The sequence below is a fragment of the Molossus molossus genome, unplaced genomic scaffold (genome assembly GCF_014108415.1).
Source record: "Molossus molossus isolate mMolMol1 unplaced genomic scaffold, mMolMol1.p scaffold_m16_p_1, whole genome shotgun sequence".
NCBI lineage: Eukaryota > Metazoa > Chordata > Mammalia > Chiroptera > Molossidae > Molossus > Molossus molossus.
The window spans coordinates 234702826-234724734 of record NW_023425344.1 but is presented as its reverse complement, the minus strand read 5'-3'; the positions used below and the strand labels follow the sequence as shown (position 1 = coordinate 234724734).

The window sequence follows — 21909 nt, the reverse complement described above, 5'->3', positions numbered from 1 at the left end:
CTTTATCCCCAGTTAACAGCTGAACTCCCTCTGGATTTTGAGCATTATAAACCGAACCCTGAGCACACCCTGGAGGGACCCAAAATGAGCAGAGAATACTGCTTTACTACCACACGGGTCCTTGAGAACAGTAACAAGGGACAATTTAACCAAACCTGTGTGGAAAATTCTCATACTGGAATGCAACAGATATTTCTTCAGCTGCCCACGGGGGTGGATGAAATATGGAGTAATTGATGGACCTGTCTCCTGCCCAACATCCTGGAAATAAGTTACCAAAGCAAGATAGAAACCCAAGTGAAGCTGCTGTTGGTGGGGAAAGGCAACTGAGCACTATGAAGTTACCACGTCTGCAGGGGAACAGGATCTGAAATAAAATTAAATTAAGTTTGACTTAAACTTAGAAAGATAAATTTCATCATGCCCGAGTGACTAGGCAGAGACTGTCACAGCTGCATTTATTTACATTTATATTTCTGTCCATAGCCTGAGATCCACTAGAAAACAGACACGGAGCTAATCCTACCATAGTATGGGGCCTAGCAGAGTAAGGGTCCATTAAATATTTCAGAATAAATAAACAGCCAATCTTCTCTTTTATCCTTGAATTTACTATAGAATCATAGTTTTAATCCTGCTTTTAGACAAGAAATAATTTGTTCAAGCCAAACCTCATTCAGAATGATAGAAAATAGAGCAGGCTAATTATCTTAGAGATTTATTAAACACACAATTTATTTCAAGTCTCACTTAACTATACATTGCAAATAATTTTTTCTTTCTGTCACATGGATCTTTCTTTTACTAGAATAGTTTTAAAACTTATTTAGTAGATAGCATTTTTAAAATAAAATCTAAAAAGTATAGTCTCTCTATAAAGGTAATAAAAGCATTTCAAAAACTCCTCTGAGCCCTGGCCAGTTTGGCTCAGCGGTTAGAGCGTCAGCCTGCGGTCCGGAGAGACCCGGGTTCGGTTCCCGCTAAGGGCACGTACTTCGGTTGCAGTTTGTCCCCGGCCCTGGTTGGTCGTGTGGGTGGCAGCCACTCGATGTGTCCCTTCACGTCGATGTTTCTCACTCTCTCTCCCTCCCACTCTATCTGTACAAAAAATGGGAAAATATCCTCGGGTGAGGATAAAAAAAAAAAAAAAAAAAAAAAAAAAAAACTCCTCTGAGAACTTGATTCTATGGGGAAAACTATTATTTGCAGAAGACCTGGAAAAATCTTCAAGTGTACAAGGGTCCAGGGGACACGGATTGAAAATTTCTGGTTTCATATAAGTCTATGTTACAATGGTTATTAATAGAAATTGATGACTGCTGAGACCTCTTCCAGCTGCCAGCACAGGCCTTCCTCCTGAGGGTCCACATGGCCCCCAGCTCGCCAACCATGATAATAGTTGCACTTATAGTGTACTCCAGCAATTGCTCCAGCAAGAGCAAGACTGGCTTTGCAGGTGACAGTGCCCCCAAGGCTATCTTCCCCTCCATTGTGGGGTGCCCCGGGCACCAGATGTGATGGTGGGCATGGGCCAGAGGACTCCTACCTAGGTGATGAGGACCAGAGCAAGAGAGGCATCCTGACCCTGAAGTACCCCACTGAGCATGGCATTGTCCTCAACTTGGAAAACATGGAGAAGATCTGGCATCACATCAATTACAATGAGCTCTGTATGGCCCTTAAGGAGCACCCCATCCTGCTACTGAGCCCCCTCCTCCCCCCAGAACTCAAAGACCAAGGAGAAAATGACTCAGATCATGTTTGAGACCTTCAACACCCCGGCCATGTATGTGGCCATCCAAGCTGCGCTGTCGCTGTATGCCTCTGGCCATACCACCGGCATTGTGATGGATTCTGGTGATGGGGTTACACACACTGTGCCCATCTATGAGGGGTACACCTTCCCCATGACATTCTGCATCTGGACGTGGCTGGGCAGAACCTGACAGACAATCTCATGAAGATCCTCATGGAGTGTGGCTACAGCTTCAACACCACAGCAGAGGCAGGACCCTTGTGTGACATCAAGGAGAAGCTCTGCTACCTCTCCCTGAAGTTTGATCAGAAGATGGCCACTCTAGTCTCTAGCTCTTCCCAGGAGAAGAGCTACAAGCTTCTCCCCGGTCAGGTCATTACCACTGGCAATGCACAGTTCTGAGGCTCTGAGGCCCTCCTCTGACCTTTCTTCCTGGGCCTGGAATCCTGTGGCATCCACGAAACTACCTTCAGCCCCATCATGAAGTGTGAGGTCGACATCGGTAAGGCCCTCTGCACCAACACAGTGCTGTCTGGTGGCACCACCATGTACCCAGGAATTGCTGACAGAACCCAAAAGGAGATCAATGTCCTAGTTCCCAGCATGACAAAGATCAAGCTCATTGTACCCCCCAGCCAAGTACTCGGTGTGGATTGGTGGCTCCATCCTGGCCTCGCTGTCCACCTCCCAGCAGATGCAGGTCAGCAAACAGGAGTGTAAGGAGTGCGACCCCTCCATAACCACCTCAGATTCGTCTAAGCGGACTGTAACTTAGTTCATTCATTATACCCTTTCATGACAAAACCTAACTTGCGAAGAAAACAAGATTAGATTTGCAATCTTTATCTGTTTCTGTTTCTTGGTTAGTTTGATTTTAAACTTTATGTATTGTTTTGGCACAGTGAAGGTGACAGCAGTCTGTTGGAGCGAGCATCCCCAAAGTTCTCCAGTGTGGTCGACAACTATGATGGTACATTGTTATTTTGTTAATAGTCATTCCGAATATTATGAGATGCATTGTAACAGGAAGTCCCTTGCCTGCCCCAAAGCTGCCTATTTCTCCCTAAGAATGTCCAGTCCTGACTGCGTCCCACAGAGGAGGGTGATAGCATTGCTTTGGTGTAAATTGTGTAATGCATATATATTTTTTTAAAAATGAAGATAGGCTTTATTTTTTTTATCCTCACCTGAGGACATTTTTACATTTATCTTCAGACAGAGCGGGAGGGAGAGAGGGAGGAAGAGAGAGAGAGAGAAAGGTCGATGTGAGAGAGACACATCGAGTGGTCGCCACCCACACGACCCCAACCGGGGCCAGGGACAAACTGCAACCGAGGCACATGCCCTTAGTGGGAACCGAACCCCGGCCTCTTTGGTACATGGGCCAACATTCTAATTGCTGAGCCAGATTGGCCGGGCTGTAATGCATATTTTTTAAACTTCACCTTAATACTTGTTTGTTTGTTTTTTGTTTTTTTGTTTTTATGATAGCCCTTTTTGTCCCCAGATATATGAAGTTTTTTGGTCCCCCTGGGAATGGTTGAGGTGTGGAGGCGGCCAAGACAGGGCTTTTCTGTACACTGACTTGAGACCAGTTCAATAAAGTGCACACCTTCAAGAATAAAAAAAATTGATGTTTCAGGAACATGTCATTTCTCCATATGACTTCAGTTCTTCCTTTGGCACACGTTTCCATGGGGACAGGAGGAGGGGTGGGGGACGTGTTAGCAGTATTTTGATTTGAAGAGCAGGAAAAATTTCTCCTCTGTTAAAATCCCTGCTTTCCCAAGTCAGGGATATTAATCAACCAATTATTCAGTAATTATAAATATATTCATACATTTTCTACTACAAAATCTACCACATATTTTCATTATTAGGTCTCCCATTGGGTGGGTGTTAGAAGTTCCACTTAAGACTTATTTTTAGCCCAGGGTTTTAGTGGACTTATAAATAAGGTATTGTCTACTTTTTCATGACCAGGGACAAAATAATACAGCAGCTGTAGAAATGAGACCCAATAAAAGAAAGTGCTTGCTTTCTGCAACTATTGTGTAGCTCTGTCTGAATTAAACACTCAACCTTCTCCCATTCAATCTCTTCTAAGCTACTTGCTATCCTGTTTCCATAGGTTAAGTGTGATGAGAAACAGACCCAGGAGTTGTGAACTTTTCTGGGATGAAAGAGGCCACATGACTAAAATATTCTGTGATTAATGTACATTCATTTTGCTTTCAATAGAATTCGGTGTTGATCCAAGTTTTTGAGGTAATTAAAAACCTGACTTGGTGAGTTACTGCTGTGTGCAGTTTGAACTGCTGCGATGTCCAGAATATTTTGTGCCCACGTAATTTAAGGAGTTGGCTTGAAGTATACGACTCCAGCCCTTAAAGCTCAGTGAATAAAGAACACCCAGTTTGATCTCAAGCCTTAGCCTTTTTTGCTCAGCTACTCCTTATAAATGCACAAGGAAGAATACATGATGACTGACAGCTGCTTGGGAGAGGAGGCAGCTCCAAGAGTTAACACCTGGATGCAAGGACTTACTTGAATCCTTACTGTGTACCAAAGTCCATCTCTGTGAGTAAGTTCCTTCACATATCTGTGTAACCTCTCCTTTCCCCATTCCCAATTTCCTTCTTCATTTCCGAATTCATGAGTCCCATAAAGATATTGCCTTAGCAGAGTTTAAAGATAAAAATGTCCTTATATTAGTGTTTTATTCTGCATTGCATTGTGGTTATATTACATTATGTTTTTTTGTTTTGTTTTGTTTTGTTTTTGTTTTTTTGTCACTACTATGTAAGTCCTATGAAGAAGTTAGGATATATCACTTATCATTTGGTTTATAGTTTTTTATATACACAAGTGACAATTCCTACCCCACAAAACAGAGGATAGTATCTATTCGGCCCACATGAAAACAATCATATTAATAGTGAATGATCTCTGATCATAAGGAGTTTATAAAACATCGAAGGGGACAAGATTAAGCATTTACTTTCCTCCCAAGTATTATTAACTTTAAATGCAAAAGTAGAGCCCTGGCCAGTTTGGCGCAGCGGTTAGAGCGTCGGCCTGCGGTCCGGAGAGACCCGGGTTCGGTTCCCGCTAAGGGCACGTACTTCGGTTGCAGTTTGTTCCCGGCCCTGGTTGGTCGTGCGGGTGGCAGCCATTCGATGTGTCCCTTCACGTCGATGTTTCTCTCTCTCTCTCCTTCCTCTCTCTCCCTCTCTATCTGTACAAAAAATGGAAAAATATCCTCGGGTGAGGATAAAAAAAAATAAATAAATAAATGCAAAAGTAGATAAGGCAATTACACAATTTCTTCTAAACCATCATTTAAAATGTTGTTAATATCAGAAGTATTGATTATCTATACATAGTCTGTAATCGTCTTTATCAGTTCTGTTAAAATTTCTTAATTAAAAACATTCTTACTGCTCTTATGTATACCTAGAATTATAACTCTATGCCATCTTTTTTTACTCACAAATTTAGATAAATAGAATTATATTTTTATAGCTTTATTGATAGATTATTGGCATAAAATAAACTACAAATTTAAAACATAAAATGTAATAACTTTTTTTTTTAAATCCTCACTGGAGGATATTTTTTTTAATTTATCTTCAGATAGAGTGGGAGGGAGAGAGAGAGAGCCATCAATGTGAGACACATCAACTGGTCATCTTCCGCACAACCAACACCAGGGCTGGGGACTGAGCTGCAACCAAGGTACGTGCCCTTGACCAGAATCAAACCCTTGACTCTTTGGTCCGTGGACAGATGCTCTAACTGCTGAGCCAAACCAACCAGAATGTAGAATGTAATAACTTTTGACATAGGTATGTAATTTTAAACCATCTGCACAATCAAAATAATGAACATGACTATCACGCCAAAAACATCTCACATTGTTTTGTAACACCTCTAACACTCTTTACAACCCTTAAAACTAGGCAAATGATGACGTGCTTTCTGTCTCTCTAAATTAATTTGCATTTTAAAGAACTGTCATATTTCTGGAAACCATTGTTTCATAATATTTTTGTTATTTCAGGCAGGAAGGCAAATCTCTACTCTGTTATTTCACCTTGTTTGGATGTATAAATATAATTTAGTTTTTAAGATCAGATATGTATTTTGAAAGAATAATTCATTAAGAAAAACATGTCAGAATTTTATTCTTTATCAGTTTATTGTAATATTAGATACTTAACTCCAGCAAAGAATTCAATGTGCATTTTGTAAACCTGCGCTTTTCATCTGGCACTATGTGGGTGTCATGGAAACAACAAACAATTGTAAAACGTGTTTACTTCTCATGACCAGCTTGCAATGTCCACACAGGTACATAAGAAATTATCAGTTGCTATAATGACTCACAAATGAGTCATTGATTTATGAATCCTAATCTATGTGTGGGTCAAGAGTACAACTACATGTTATTTTCTGCTTCCAATACTAGATATCTTTGTAAAGGTTAATGCTGCAGTTTTAGGAATTATCAGCACTAAAAGCCATGGTGATATCATTGTAAAGTCTGTTATTGATCTCCAAATGGTGGTTAATAAATTTGATTAGAACAGCCCATCAAATAAATAAATAAGCAAACAAGCAAATAAAATGTCTTTGTAAAACTGAAGTGTGGATTTTAATTAGTATTTAACCTTACTTTTTTTTTTTTTTAATTTCTGAAATTAGATATGGCTATTCCGGCATCCAACAGGAGATGTATGAGTTACACTCCCTTTCTACTCTGTTGCAGACTTCAAGGTATTGCTCACTTATGAACTGCAATATTAGTTAAGATTTACACTGTCAGGATGATGTGGGAAAAAATAATGAATACTGTTTGTTTCTCATGGCATGGACTTCAGAGCTTGTGTCCTTTCTGGAGTTTCTAATTTCCTAAGGCTCAGTGATTCCCTAGAAACTCTCATCCCCTCCCTTGATCTGATCTGCCTCCCAACCCCTTCCTCTCTCTCTGTGCCTGGGAAGAGTTGGTCTTCTGAAGTCATTAGTTCTCTTTCACAGAATAGCAACATGTAGTAATGTCAGAAAAGAGTTGTGTCTGGATACTAGTGGATTTTTTAGAGTTAACTTGTTTTTATTTGCTTTCATTTATTTTATGTTTTTCATATGCTAAATCTCACTGAACCAAAGCTTGCCAGGTAAGTTTTATTCTCTTTATTCTCTCTCCTTCAATCTCTCTATACCTATTGCTTATGCTCATATTTCTAAATTCAAGCTAGCACAGAAAATGAGTTATCTTTACTTCTGTTGTCCATATTGTGCTTCTAACACAAATGTGTTATGCGTTATTTATACTACCAAAGCATTCCTTTGCAAAGAGACAGATTGAAGTTGTATTTTTACTGTATTTTTTTATTTACTTATTTACTCACAGTAAGTCTGAGCTACAGGTTACCAGTAGAATAAAAGAATTAAGAGGTTGGCTTATCGAATGCCATGTGGAGAAGAATGTGTGTTATCGGTTGGTGCAAGACTACCTAGTGTATATGCCTGGTGTGAATCAGTATTACTTAGAAGTTCAGAACAATCTGAAAATATCGTTATGGAAGGAATGTACCCCATGGTTTTTATAAGGAAGGCAGAGCCTTGATTTTTTTTTTTTCCCTGCACCTTGAAGTCAATCATTCCCCAACTACAGGAAGATATTGCAAATATGATTAAAAAATGATTTTGTTGGATGTTTGACAGAACAGTTCCTACTGAGAAGGCAGGTACAGTAAAAAGAAAAGTAGTTTAAGACACATCATCTTAGAGAAAAATAATTTCACAAAGAAGACCCTTGAATTATACTTTGAATCTTGAACAAACCTGAAACCTGAGTCACTGTGAACTGAAAATGCTCTGGAAAAACTTTGGGGTGATGACAATTTGAGCTAACAGCTAAGAAGGTCACGTGGCAATCAGATTCTCATGATTTTTCTCACCACTACTGAGCTAGTAAATGCTGGTAATCTCCCAGAAGACACTGTTCTTGGGACATTTCCAAAATAAAGAAGTTAGAATAAGTATTCAAGATCTAGCATGCTTATTGACGCTAAGCTTTGGAATGCTTTGTGGTTCAGCCATTCTAAGTTATTATTACTAAATTCTGCTCATGCTGAGAAGCCCCCCAGCATAAGAGTCTCACACTTGATTTTAAACTCCAGAGTTTTAAATCAAACCCAGGAGTTAGTGTGTTTTCTTCAAGAAAAAAGACCCCAGCTAACTCCTGAGAAAGGTACACATTACAAGATGTCAGAATTTCTGGTCACATCAATGAATAATAAATAAAGCTGTCCAAAGATTTTGGATTGAAGTACGTTTTTAACACAAAAAATAAAAACATAAAAAATAAGATCATAGCATTATGTCTTATCAAGCTAAGACTGAGGTTAAACTTTTGCATTCTAGAGCTATCAGCACTTCATGCTATATACCTTATATTTGAATCACATAATAGTAAAGAAATCAACTGAAATATTTTGTAAGTCCTCTTAATCATTTAACTTGAATACCAGACAATTTTTACTATTTCAAAAAAAATACTCTTTTTATACTAAGGCATTTATTTTTGGTACAATAAATTAAAATAACTAGTTTTATGCAGAATCACACAAGCAATGCTTGTAAGGAATAAAAATTTGGTTTTATTCCTCAATTACAGAGGAGAATCATGTCATCAATATATTTCTTTTCATTTCTTTGATATTCAAGAAAATGGTCCCTATTGTTAGGTTCTGTTGTTCTCCAGGAGTATCTTAATATGTCCCTCAATCCCTACTTATAATTTTAATTATTCCATCCAGGGTAAAGAGAAAACCAAACAGAGTTGCTCTTTATTCTCTATGTACCCAGCACTGCACCATCTTAAAAGACAGTATTTGAATTACCCTTTCATTTTTCCTCCTGGAAAAAAAAAAAAAAAAAATTCTATTAACTATTTAGTGACCAGTGTACCTTATTTTTCAAGCATTATCTTGTTCTTATAGAAGCTTCCCTTTATTCCTCATTAATCAATCCTAAATCAAATGTGGCTGGGAATATATATATATATATATATATATATATATATATAATTTTTTTCCCCTAATTCCAGCACTTGACCACAATATTTGAGAGTATATGGTTTACTGAAGAAAAATTTTAAATGTATATTTTCAGATTCTCCCCTCAAGGGGTTCTGATTCATCAGGTATGTAGAGAATTATAGTAATATTCAGTTTTAATCATCAGTCCAGATTACTCTAATGGAGAGGGTCCTTGTCCATGTTCTCTGCTAATTTTGATAACCACAACTTGCATTAAAGATCTTATTATCAATTGCAGAAAATTTCTCAGTTTTGCAATAATTTTACATGCAATATTTTTCTATTTTATTTTTACAAGGTGATCAAAAACTCAGTTATACAGAAGTCTTTTTTAATTCCTCTCTAGGTATAAAAAAGAAATTAGCACTGCCATGCTGTGGTCATCTTTTTGTCCATTTCTTCATGATGCACTTTCTACCTAAGACTCAGTGGGACCTGCTGACAAGAAAATGTAATGTTACTTTAAAAAGGTTTCCCACTCAAATTAAAACAATTTAAACATCCTATCATTGTCTAATGAATTATATTTTTTGAATGTCATCAAATATTCAGAATCATGTCCTATTTATAGATCATGCCTTTTAACATGGTGTTAGAAGTGCAGGCTGTACTTCTAATGATTTTTGCATCACTTAAAGTGATTTTCCAGTTGATTGGTGTGGTTTATATTTCCTAGAATGTGCAAAGTTGACAAAATACTAAAAAGACTAGGAGTGATTCAGAAGCTAAGTATTCTAATTTGTGAAACTAAGATATTATATTATCTCCTCCATAAAGAGGCTTACAACCCAAATTATTCTGACAAAGTAAGCGCTTTAATTTTTATGGTCAAAATACTATTGTTCTTCACATTAAATGGTTTAAGATTAAAATAAAATACAAGATAAAAGTTAACATATCATGATTTTTTCCTTTTACAGTACCAGTTATTTTATTATTCTATTTGTGTCACCTGTGAGCATTTTTGGTTGAAGTCACAGAGGAAGAAATGACATAAGGTCTAAGAGTCATGAATTAAATGGCCTCTCCTGTCCCAGAACAACCCCAATAAATTATTTATTGCTAATAACATATATTAAGAAAACATATATAATCACAAACATAGAAATTAAAGGATCATTTTCATTTTAATCTGAACATGTAACTGCACATGAAATTAAATAAAACTCTTCAGATCTATTAGAGAAGGAAGTCACTATCATTGAAATGTATAACATAAAGTTACCTCTCTCTAAGATATGACATAGACATTGTGTGACTACATAAACTATGGCAGGGCAAAATATTAAAAAATTGCCTATAGCAAAAGAAATAATCTAAATTCAACTTAATAAGTTCTTTCATTTGGACCCGTATATCACTGTAAGTCTAGTATGCAAATGGACACAAAGCTATAACTGCAGAAATTGATTATCCTCTGGACAAATGTTCATGTAATAATAGTTATTGTACACTTACACTTGTCATGCATAGATCAACTACTTCTAGGGAAAATCTCATGGATTTGGCTGTTTCTTATACTGGACCTTTAATATATTGTAATACTCTTTTGAAATGGTGTCAACTTTCACTGCATAATTAACATAATAATCCCGAGTATATCCATCATGTTCTTCTGTTCTTTATAAGATTTCACAATAAAGCAATCATCTCCTGTTACAACCATTCGTCAACTTTAATTTTACATTTACTTGCTAAAAAAGTCACCTAAAACTTAGTTGACTGTTTAATGTTTTATAAATAAACAATAAATAATTTGAGTGATTCATTCATATAATATTTATAAAAAATCCATTTTCTTGGAAACTCAATAAGATATAGCCTCTTCTGTTCTTTATAAAATAAAATTATAAAAAATAATTTGACAAGTACATAATTACTAATAACATTGGCTTAATATATTTTATTAAAATTATTTCTCTATAACAGTAAACAACTGTTACTTTTCAACTAGTTTTATTATTATTCACAATTTCAGCACTACTGATGGTTCCTCAGATCAGTTTCTCTCTGTTAAATAAAATTATGCTGCCTATTCTCTTGCCATTGATTAGTCTAGCGTTAAATTAATGTTTAAAATCAGTTTTATTCCAGTACATGTACTATTTGACCTTCTTATTCAAATAAACATATTTTCAATACTCATTAACATTGAGTTGTTCAGTGGTTCTTGCTAGAAATATAGTTTATATTTGCTAGTAGATAATTACTTTTTGACCCTTAAGTTTGAATCCATTCCAAATATGAATTTCTAAAATGAATCTTAATTCTAATATTAAGAATTGACTGGAACTCAAAGTACCTCGATATGACTGCTCTTTGAAATATTCTTATTAAGTATGTATTTCCATCATACATATATTCAGAAGCAACTCTTTTTGCTTGATGCTTTAAAGGAGACCATTGTTACCTTCTCTTATGACTCCTGTAGATTTTTCTGCTTAATTGATCATTGTTCAATTTTGCAATAGAATCTTTTTTAAAAAAAATATGTTTTTATTGATTTTAAAGAGAGAGAAACAGAAAAAGAGAGAGAAAAACATCAATTGGCTATTTTCTGCATACCCCTGACCAGGAATGGAACTGGTTACTTCTTAACCAACTGAGCCACACTGGCAAGGGCAGGATCTTGTTTTCTATCTTAAAAACAAGCCATTGAATTTATGTAGTAGCTAAAATTTCTTACTGAATTTGGGCTGTGCTGTTTTCCTTTATTTATTGAGACATGCTTTACAGAACTATTGGCAGAAGTTCTGAGGTATACACTCAAAGTCATCGGCACACATTTATAGTTCAGATTTTTGGGATGAATACTCAATGCTCAGATATACTTTATAATATTCCTTATGTAGGGTAAATAGCTTTGTGGTGTCTCTAATGAGAACATTTCCTCTGATTACATAATCTTTACTTTCTAATCTAAGAAAGCACATCTAAGTTACCTAAATATAAAGGATACTTAAATTTATAAGCCTATTATGTGCTAAAACCTCTGAGATCTAGGGGAGAAAAAAGTATTTCAAAACCAGAAACTAAGGTAATGGTGCAGGAAGGTGGTCAGAGAGAAAGGAGAGGGTGAAGGTTTTGACAGCAGCAGATACCCTCCAAGCACCCACAGGTAAGTAAACTCAGCTGAGATGTTCTGATAGCCACATATTGAAATACATAGTTTTTTAGCAAACTCTTTTTGTCCACTTAAGGACACATCTTAGACTGTGTAAACTGCCATAACATTACCTTAGACGGCGTGGCTTAAACAACAGAAATTTATTTTCTCGCTGTTTTAGAGTCTGGAAATCTGAAATCGGGGTGCCAGGAGGGTCAGGTTCTGCTGAGAGTCATCTTCCTTGCGTGCAGTTGGAAGTGCACCTTCTCCCTGTGAGTTCACATGGTCTTTCTTCAGTGCATGCTCATAGAAAGGAGAACACCTTCTCTGGTCTCTCTCCTTCTAAGGGCACTAATTCTTTCTTGAGGTTTCCAACCTCATGACCTCCACATAACCCTAATTAGCTCTCAAAGACCACATCTCCAAATACTATCATATTAGGGTTTCAACATATATTGGGGGAGGGGGGCACCAAAATTGTCCATAATGGAACATTAATGTGCTTGGAAAATTAATCAGCAGGCAAAAATAGAAGTATAAACAATGATAATGTTTACACCCAAATGTTATTTTTATTTAGGCATGTTTTTGCCATATCTTTGTCATCGTATTGCTCCTTATTGTCTTACTGAGTCAACAGATGGATCCAGACTTTAGTTGAAGATCAGAATATTGTCTCGGAATACATTTCAATGATACATTAATAATAGGAACAATTAAGTTACTATGAAGATATCTCTAACCAGAACATTTGTTTCCTCATTGTAGCAGTCCATAAAATAGATATAACTAAACCAAAGCAGAGTCACTTTCTTAAGTAAGCAGTAAAAATTAATGTTTACCAATCACCGAAGAGCAATGGATCCTATTTTTCCCAAATCAAATAAAATACTCCCTTCACAACTTTTACAACACTCTGGGGCTGAAAGTTGAGGCACAGACAGAGTACTCCAAAGAAATTGGGTCACAGAAGATTAAAAAGCGTAATCAATAGTAAATCCCCGGGCTGTAGAGTCATACATTTTCAGTTTTCTTCTCTAATCCCAGAAGATTACAGTTATTAAAGATAATATTTTTTGGACCTGACACATTTGCTTTTCACTTAAAAAGCATCCTGGGTGAATGTCATTAATACTACTAATACTAAGGCCACGCTGACTGCATTGCTGTTCTAAAGACACATTGCCTGTGTCTGTTTTCAGGAATGAAGAACTTTCACTACTCACTCTTTTCTAAGGGATTGATTGCTTTCAGCCATGACTGAGTTACAAGGACTGACATCTGGAATTCACTTAGGATGCGTTTGTTATTAGTAGCTCAAGTTCTTTTTTTTTCTTTATTGCTTTCAGGGAGAGAGGAAGGGAGAGGGAGAGAGAGATAGAAACATCAATGAGAGAGAACATTGATTGACCACTTCCTGCATGGCCCACATTGGGGATTTGGCCCAAAACCTGGGTATGTGCTCTGACTGGGAATCGAACTGGCAACCTCTTGGTGCATAGGTTGATGCTCAACCATTGAGCCACACTAGCCAGATGTAGCTCACGTTCTTGATCTTACTTTTACAGTCAGTGTGATTTTAACAAAATCATCTTCTTCTCCAGATTCTCTTGAGTGAAATATCTGGATCTAGCTGTAATATTGTTTCTTGCTGGATGAGTATTTCATTTAGGCATTCTAAGTGGTTTCTGTGTAAGACATGAATTTTGATATAGCTGCTAAGACCCTTTGTGGTGCTTTGCTGTACATCCTTTGACTTCTCAACACAGACTCTACCTTACATGTTGAGCAGTTACGTGAAGAAATAAAGCCCTGGCAAAAAATTGCAATGATTTGGTAAGAAAACTAAGCATGTGAGCCATCAATTTTTTTTAGTGATGCCATGACTATGCCAGCATTATCAAATTATACAAATTAGAAAGGAAGAATCACTTAATGGACCACAATTTATATTCATAGAGACATTGGGAGAGAAAATCCATTGTCTCTTAGTTTTGTTTACTTTTTTAATTAAGAGAATTGGCCCTTAATTATGTCTATTGACTGATTGTCTTCATAGCTGCTGGTCCTGGAAAAGTTCCCTCAGCATGGGGAATATCACCACTCCGCATCAGAGGTTCAGTCAGAATTGCATTACTTTTGGCCAGAGATTCCTGGCAATGTTTACAGAACAAAGAATATTTATAAAACAATGTTAAAATTAATTGTAAGGAGGAAAGTAGAGACAGGGAGGGAATTTTCATTAACTATAATGTACTACTCTCAATTTCCTTGCAAAGTTATCAATTTCATTAACATAATTCTCTAGCAGTATAACTTTACATCTGATTGCTGCAACGAATGGTCAGTGAAAATAGTTTCCAGGATTTATTTAATTATCTATGTTGGACAGTTATCACTTACTAATTTTACTTTAGAGAATAAAAAAAGGTGTAGAGTAGCATTAAGTTTGGTTTAGTATCAGAAAGACAAAGGTTCAAATCCCACTCCTGGGTCCCACTAGCTTTGCCATCTTGGGAATGAACTTATACGTTATTTAACACCAGTGTGAATTCACACCACTGTATATTCCTGGTGACCTTAACAGGATTCTAAAAGATAATGTATGCAGTGTACTTAGCATAGCATTCAGTGAGGTATAACTAGCCATGTATTGGCATTATCCCCTCTTAATGTGTGAAATAATTCCATTAGATGAGACAGTTATGAAATAATGTGGATTACCTTATAGGATGGTGGATCTCCAGGTTTGCTTATTAATATTTTGAGAGTAGATTTTCCTAAAGATTAATTGAACTTAGGAAAGTAAAGAATTATGATCAAGTAGTTTGATTAAAAAGCTACAAAAATCAAAGTCTATTAAAATAGTTAAATCAAACATTTTTTTATTATTTTTTCTTTTCTTTTTTATTTATTTTTTATTTTTTATCCTCATCCAAGGACATTTTTCCATTTTTTGTACAGACAGAGTGGGAGGGAGAGAGAGGAAGAGAGAGAGAGGGAAACATCGATGTGAAAGGGACACATCGAGTGGCTGCCACCCGCGCGACCAACCAGGGCCGGGGACAAACTGCAACCGAGGTACATGCCCTTAGCGGGAACCGAACCCGGGTCTCTCCGGACCGCAGGCGGACGCTCTAACCGCTGAGCCAAACCGGCCAGGGCTATTATTTTTTCCTTCATTTTTTCCATCACCATTTATCCCCCCTCGGCCCTCTTCCACCTCCACCTACCCCTCTCCCCTCCGCTGCAGTCGCCACACTTGCTCATGAGTTCTTTCTCTTCTTTTTGCTTTTCCCGCTCAATCCCTCCACTCCCCTGACACCCCCACCCCGGAGCTGCCTGCTCTCCATCTACCAGTCTGTCTCTACTCTGCTTGTTAGTTCAGTTTGTTCATTAAATTCCACATATGAGCAAAATCATACGGTTCTTGTCTTTCTCTGGCTGGCTTATTTCACTTAGCATAAGAAAAAGTTTACTTGTTATGATCATAATACGCTACGCACAACTATCAGTCTTATTATTTTAATATATGCACATGCATTGCTTTATATTCAAATGTTAGTCATAAAAAAGAGTTACATACTTGAGATTCCTAGAGGTTCTTTCAGCTATTACTTAAATTGACCTTCATCCGGTGTGTTTTCCTTTTAGGATGAAGAAACAAGGACAAGGATAATGTGGGTCACACTGAATGGTTTTATAACAATGACCAAAATGTGCTCAAGATCCGGCTCTCTGTGACTGTCTATTCATTGTATAAGAACATGCTTTATTCTTTATTTCAATTCTAATACTCAAAATTATGTTAGAAAAAGAACAGCCCTGACCTTGTCTGTACATTGTTGTTTTGTTGTGTTTGGCTGTGGCTTCCACTCATTTTGTCAGACAATGCTTTTGTTTGTTCATATTTTTTTTTGCCAAATGTGTTTGGTAAATACATACCTCTGTTTTGCAAGGTTACAATAGCTGAATTCTCAGGAATTAGTGTAATCACTTGCATGCTACCTACTCTGTGTCCTCAGTCTCTTCTCTGGATGTTGGATCTTTGTCTTTCCTGGAAGCAGCTATCCCTAAAAATGCCATCTCCTTATGGAACAGATTCCATTTTCTTCTTATATTTTGTATAATATATGTGATATATTATATATCATATATGATATATATCTCCAAATTATGCACACAACTACCTAGCTTTAAGAGATCTTAACATTTTATCAAAATTATTTCATTTAATTCTTTTTCCCCTCCCTCCCTCCCTCCTTCCCTCCCTCCCTCCCTCCCTCCCTCCCTCCCTTCCTTCCTTTCTTTCTCCTTATTTTAGAAATAAAACAATTCAGGGAAGTAAAATACCTTGTTTTTTATGTTCCCTTCTCACATCGTCTCTTTCTTGCCTCCTGTAAGAACTATCTTGAGATTACTATTATCATATTTATGCCTAATTTCCCTGACACTATGTATTCATCTGTTTTGTATATTTTAAAGCTCTCTGTAAATGATATAATTCCACCACTTACTTTATTTTGAAAATAGCATATTTTGAGATGTATTTTTGCTAAAATCTTATGCTAATGATTCTCCAATAAGTATATTTGTATATGACTTTCTGTGTACACGTTTAAGAGATTTCTAGAATTTATATTTTAAATTGAAATAGTTGCATTTGAAATATGTGCATTGCTTCAACTATTTTATTTTATTTAATCCTCACCCAAGGACATTTTCCATTGACTTTTTCAGGTAGAGTGGCAGGAAAGAGGGAGAGAGAGAGAGAAAGACCAATTGGTTCCCTCTCGCACAACCTCAAGGGGAGCCGGGATCAAACCCACTGCCATAGTATGTGCCCTTGACAAGAAATCAAACCTAAGACTGTTCAGTCTGCAGGTCGATGCTCTCACCACTGAACCAGACTGGCCAGGGCTTGAACTATATTAGATAGTCTGAAATTGTTATATCAATTTATAATTCTTATATCAGGGTAGGGAAATGCCAGTGTCTCTACATCCCAATCAATATTTGGTCTTGTCTCATTCTTTGCAGTTTATCAGTCTGATGACTGTATAATGATATCCAGGGTTACCAAAAACAGGCTTCATCTCAACATAGTTCCTGTGTCCACAACATCACTGAACTTGTTCATGTAAAGATTACCATAACCCCCTAAATTATCATGTCTAATGGATATTTTTCAATATTTAGCTCACTTAGTAGCCTTGGGGACAGTTAACCACTTAATAAATATGTTTGATGAGCCTGTCCAGGGTGGCTCAGTGGATTGAGTATTGTCCCATGGACTGAGAGCTCCCGGTTCGATTCCCAGTCAAGGCACATGCCCAGATTGTGGGTTTGAACATAAGTAGGGGGCCTGCAAGAGGCAGTTGATCAATATTTCTCACAAAGATGTTTCTATCTCTCTTTCCCCTCCTCTGTTTCTGAAAAATCAATAAAAACATATTTGAATATATATATACACATATATATATATTTGATGAAAGAAGTAATCTCTTAATCAACAAAGAAAAATAACTTTTTCCTCTTTTTATTTGCAAACTTAAGAAAAAAATTATTTTAAGCTATTAGTTGGATGTTTACTAAGTTTTGCATACTATAGACATAAAAGATAAAAAGAGGCAATTTTTAACCTTTTAGTATGAAAGAGCCTGGAATAATAGATATATGCTTAATAAATTAAATGATAAACTTTACATTTTTGTAGTACCTTTTACACTGTAAAGGCTATATATGTTTAAGTACTTCTTTATTTTCTGACTTCTGTAGAAATTTTGTTCCAAAGGGCATGAAATTCGTCTTCTTTGCTTTATTTCTTGGGGGGTTAGAATAGTTCCTGACACTGAACACATATAAAAAAGTCAATGAATATTTCCTGAATATATAAATGAATCAGAGAGTAAGAAAATAACTTCTATAATTTTTTTTTCTATGAAAGTTCAAATGAAACTTAAGATGTGTCACTCTTTGTCCAGAATCTTTTAATGATAATCAGAGCTTCAACCGAATGGAAGAGAATAAGTAATGATTACCAGCTTAAACACAGTCATTTTTTTCTAAGGACAAGTGAGCTGAAAAAAAGAATGTGGGAAAAACCTGCACCTCTTTATCTGGGTTTGGACAAGCATGGAGATATGAGTACGACTGTTGAGCCTTTCCTGGCTGACTTCACTGGAGTCAATCCTAATGCTGTCTCAGTACATTTGCAGACTGGTTTCCAACCAACTCTGTTTCATGGATGCTATGACTTCTGAGTTATCAGGAAAAAAAGAAGAGTCTTTGTCACACAAAACAATCTTCTTCACGGTGTTTCAATGCCTAAAATGCAGTAATTGAAACATCATCACTTTGACTTAAACCAAATTAGGATCTATTTAATTGCAAATTGTTATAGAAAATATAACCTTTAAATCTCGATTTTTAAAACACAGGACATATTCCTCCGTAACTCTCATATAGTAGATGCTTGATATATGTTCATGACATTAATGATGAATAAGATCTTGAATGCTGTTCAAGGAGGAGATTTAAGTAAGAGGAAGAACACAAAATCTTCAGACTTTTAAAACTGGCAAAAATGTCTGACCTGGTGGGGGTGCAGAAGAGGGAAATTCTATGTGCTGGATACTCTGATAATCAACCTTGTATACTTTGGAATGATCCAGAATGTTTTTATAGAAATAAATCTCAAATCACTGTTGTTGATATTTAATATATCACATTTACCAGGTGGAAAAATGTTTTAAAAGAAACAACTACAACACTAGAAACCACATTGAAAGCAGTTTTAATTTGTTTTTTGCATTTGTTGTCGTTGTTGTTTTTGCTAAGAATCAGGAAAAGTCTGTCAATCAATGCTACTTCCTAGAATCAGGGCTCTAATCCCCTTGATACCACAAACTCCTCCTTGCATTCACCCCCCCCCCCCCCCGAGAATACAATTTTTGAGCTCTCAGAACATTCTAAAGGAATCCAGATAATCTGATCTTTCATAATACCAGGCCACCCAAAGCCCACAGACACGATGATAATTCATTTTCAGAACAAACCACCTTTATTCCTGACACGAAGAACCATCCTCCACAAGGTCTCAGGGAGAGGATTATAACCTTGTGCACACTAAGTGGCCATTTGTTATTGGAGTGTCTGCACCACTGGATGAGTTATTGTTATGCTGCCAAGTCCACGTCCAGTCTTGAGTTACCAGAAAAGAACAAAATATAAAACCCGTAAAACAAACTTACCACAACATATTTGAGCTTTAAGGGGGAAAAAAAGGATATTTAAAAAGTAGTTTATTAGGGAAAGTCTACAAGAAATGAGTTAGCTAAGTCTCTGCAATTATCACGCATTCTCCAGACATGTCTATTCACCTAAACATGTAGAATTATTCAATGACTGTTGAAAATGTAAAATTCTGTCTTTAAGACACGTATGGATCTTTAATAGTTATATCCAACTTGGCTCCTGTAGATATTTAGCTATTAAAGCTACAGGCACATTATAAAAAAAAAAAAAAAAAAAAGAAGTGTCATTGCCCTGGCAGGTTTGGCTCAGTGGTTGGAGCGTCGGCCACGGACCAAAGAGTCTAAGGTTTGATTCTGATGCAGAACACGTACCTTGGTTGCAGTTCGGTTCCTGGCCCTGGTGGGAATCATGAGGGAGGAAACTAATCCATGTGTCTCTTTTGCATCGATGTTTCTCTCTCTCGCTCTCCCTCCCATTCCATCTAAAGATAAATGAAGAAATATCCTCAGGTGAGGAATTAAAAGAAAAAAAAAAAAGTGTCAGGGAAGTGTGAGACATGATAGCCACTACCTTTTTTTTTTATTATAAATCTTATAAATTTCCATTTTATTATTAAAGTATAGTAAACATAAGATATTATATTAGTTTTGTTGGTACAACACAGTTATTCAACTATATACCTTAGGAAGTGGTCATCAAGATGTCTAGTAATCGTTTGTCACTGAACAAAGTTATCACTATATTAACTATATTCTCCATGTGGCACATTATACTCCCATGACTTATTTATTTTATAACTGAAAATTTCTACTTCTTATGTCCTTTCACCTTTTTAGCCTTTCCTCATTCCCTTCTTCTTTGGTAGCCTTCAGTTTGTCCCTATATCTGTGAGTCTATGTCTGTTTCATTTATTTATTTATTTATTTTTGCTTTTTTAGATTTCACATATGAGTGAAATTGAAAGCCACTATCTTTAAGTTAAATGTTGTCTTCCGATTTGCAATGTGTGAAAGATGGCAAACATAATTTTCTGCAAATTTTCATTAATATCTCACGCAGCACTCATCAGTATCAAGTTTGATGGATCTACCTACCTCTCAGTGAAAAACTCAACGTGCAACAGTCACAGAATAAGAATCCATGTACAATAAATAAATAAATAAATAAATAAATAAATAAAATTTTGGATAGATGATAGAGCAGAAAGTTTTGGAATTTTTTTGTTTTTGATTGCTTATTTCTTTACTCTTTGGATGTCTGCAGAGAATTAGATTTCAGAGTAAGCACTAAAGCTGCATAATTAAATAAATTTTCTATGTGTGCGATATTAGGAAGAGGAGGACAGCAAATTTCACTTCTAGAAAAGGCAAGGATAATAAGTGTTGTTGACTGCTCCATCATCAATCCAAATTCGGCTGAAAGAAAAGGTTTAGACTCATGGGCCAATGAATAATAATAGATGAATTGCTCAGATTTGGGGAGAAGTCATTGACATTATAACATATGACCATGCTTTTGGAAAAGTTTTAGGTATAGGAATGGAAATGCTAGGGTCCCATTTTGATTGAAAAGAGTGGCATCTTGCCTCTGAGAAAAGTTGTTGATATAGCTGCAAGGAGAAGTTTTAAAACCCTGGACACATTGGCTGAAGAAGAGAGAATGTGTGTGCCGTCTGCCGGGGTTGGGAAAGCTGGGAAAAGAGTAAGGAGTCCAGTGAGGTAGAAAAAAAACAGATAAAAAATTAGACCTAGGCTTCAGCTACCTCCCCAATTTAGAAGACACATTTTCTGATCCTGAAAATAGGAAAATAAAACATTAATTGAACATGCATAAAATGCAATAACTTTGCTTATGTAATTAAATGGGAGATTATAATATTTATTTTAATATATAAAACAGGAAGCAACAATTTGGGAAAACACTTTTATAAGGAGGCCCTCAGGGGAAGGGCTGGATGAAAACAACAAATAACTCTTAAATTAAAATTTCTCATTAAAGAAATAAAAATATATGCTGAATTAAATTTGAATTTCAAGCAAAATGTTAGTAACCTAATTATGTCTCAAACATACTTTAACAAAAAAAAGTACATATTGTTGATTTTAAATCCAAATATCTATCCTATAGGCATCCTGTATCTATCTGGCCACAGTGCCTGGATGAGAATCTGGGTAAGATACAGCAGAGGCGGGTGTTGGTGATGATAAGAACGTAGAACACATGCAGGCCATATTGACGGTGGGATGGGTATGGGGTGGGGGGGACAATGAAATGACCACATGGCGTGTGGTGTTGTAATATATCCCTTCTCAATTAAACCCCATTTCCCACTGAACACTCACTGTATAAAGCTTATATGTAAGTGGCTTGATGGGGTACAGGAGTACTGCAGTAGAAACACAGGGAAAAGCAAAGCAAAGCAAAGACTGAATTATGGTGACAATTTTTAAAGAATCATATTCAGTCATGATCTCAGCACAGCTAAAATCAGGGGGGGCAAACATGTCTCCAGGACTGTATTTCTCATTCCACTTCTTCAGGACTTGCTCCTTCCTCAAGGTGGCAAAGGACCGGGACAGCCAAGCCCCATAGCTCATGTTTAAAATGAGAAGAAAAGAGTATCCATTCTCCTGCAACTATGCTACAGAAGTTTCATTGAATTGTTTTGGTTTTAATTTAAGTGC

General features: G+C 36.4%; 1 pseudogene; it reads left to right on the top strand.

Moving 5' to 3' along the window:
- Positions 1–1389: 1389 nt before the first annotated feature.
- LOC118623585 lies at positions 1390–2531 on the top strand (annotated as a pseudogene).
- The last annotated feature ends 19378 nt before the right edge of the window (positions 2532–21909 follow it).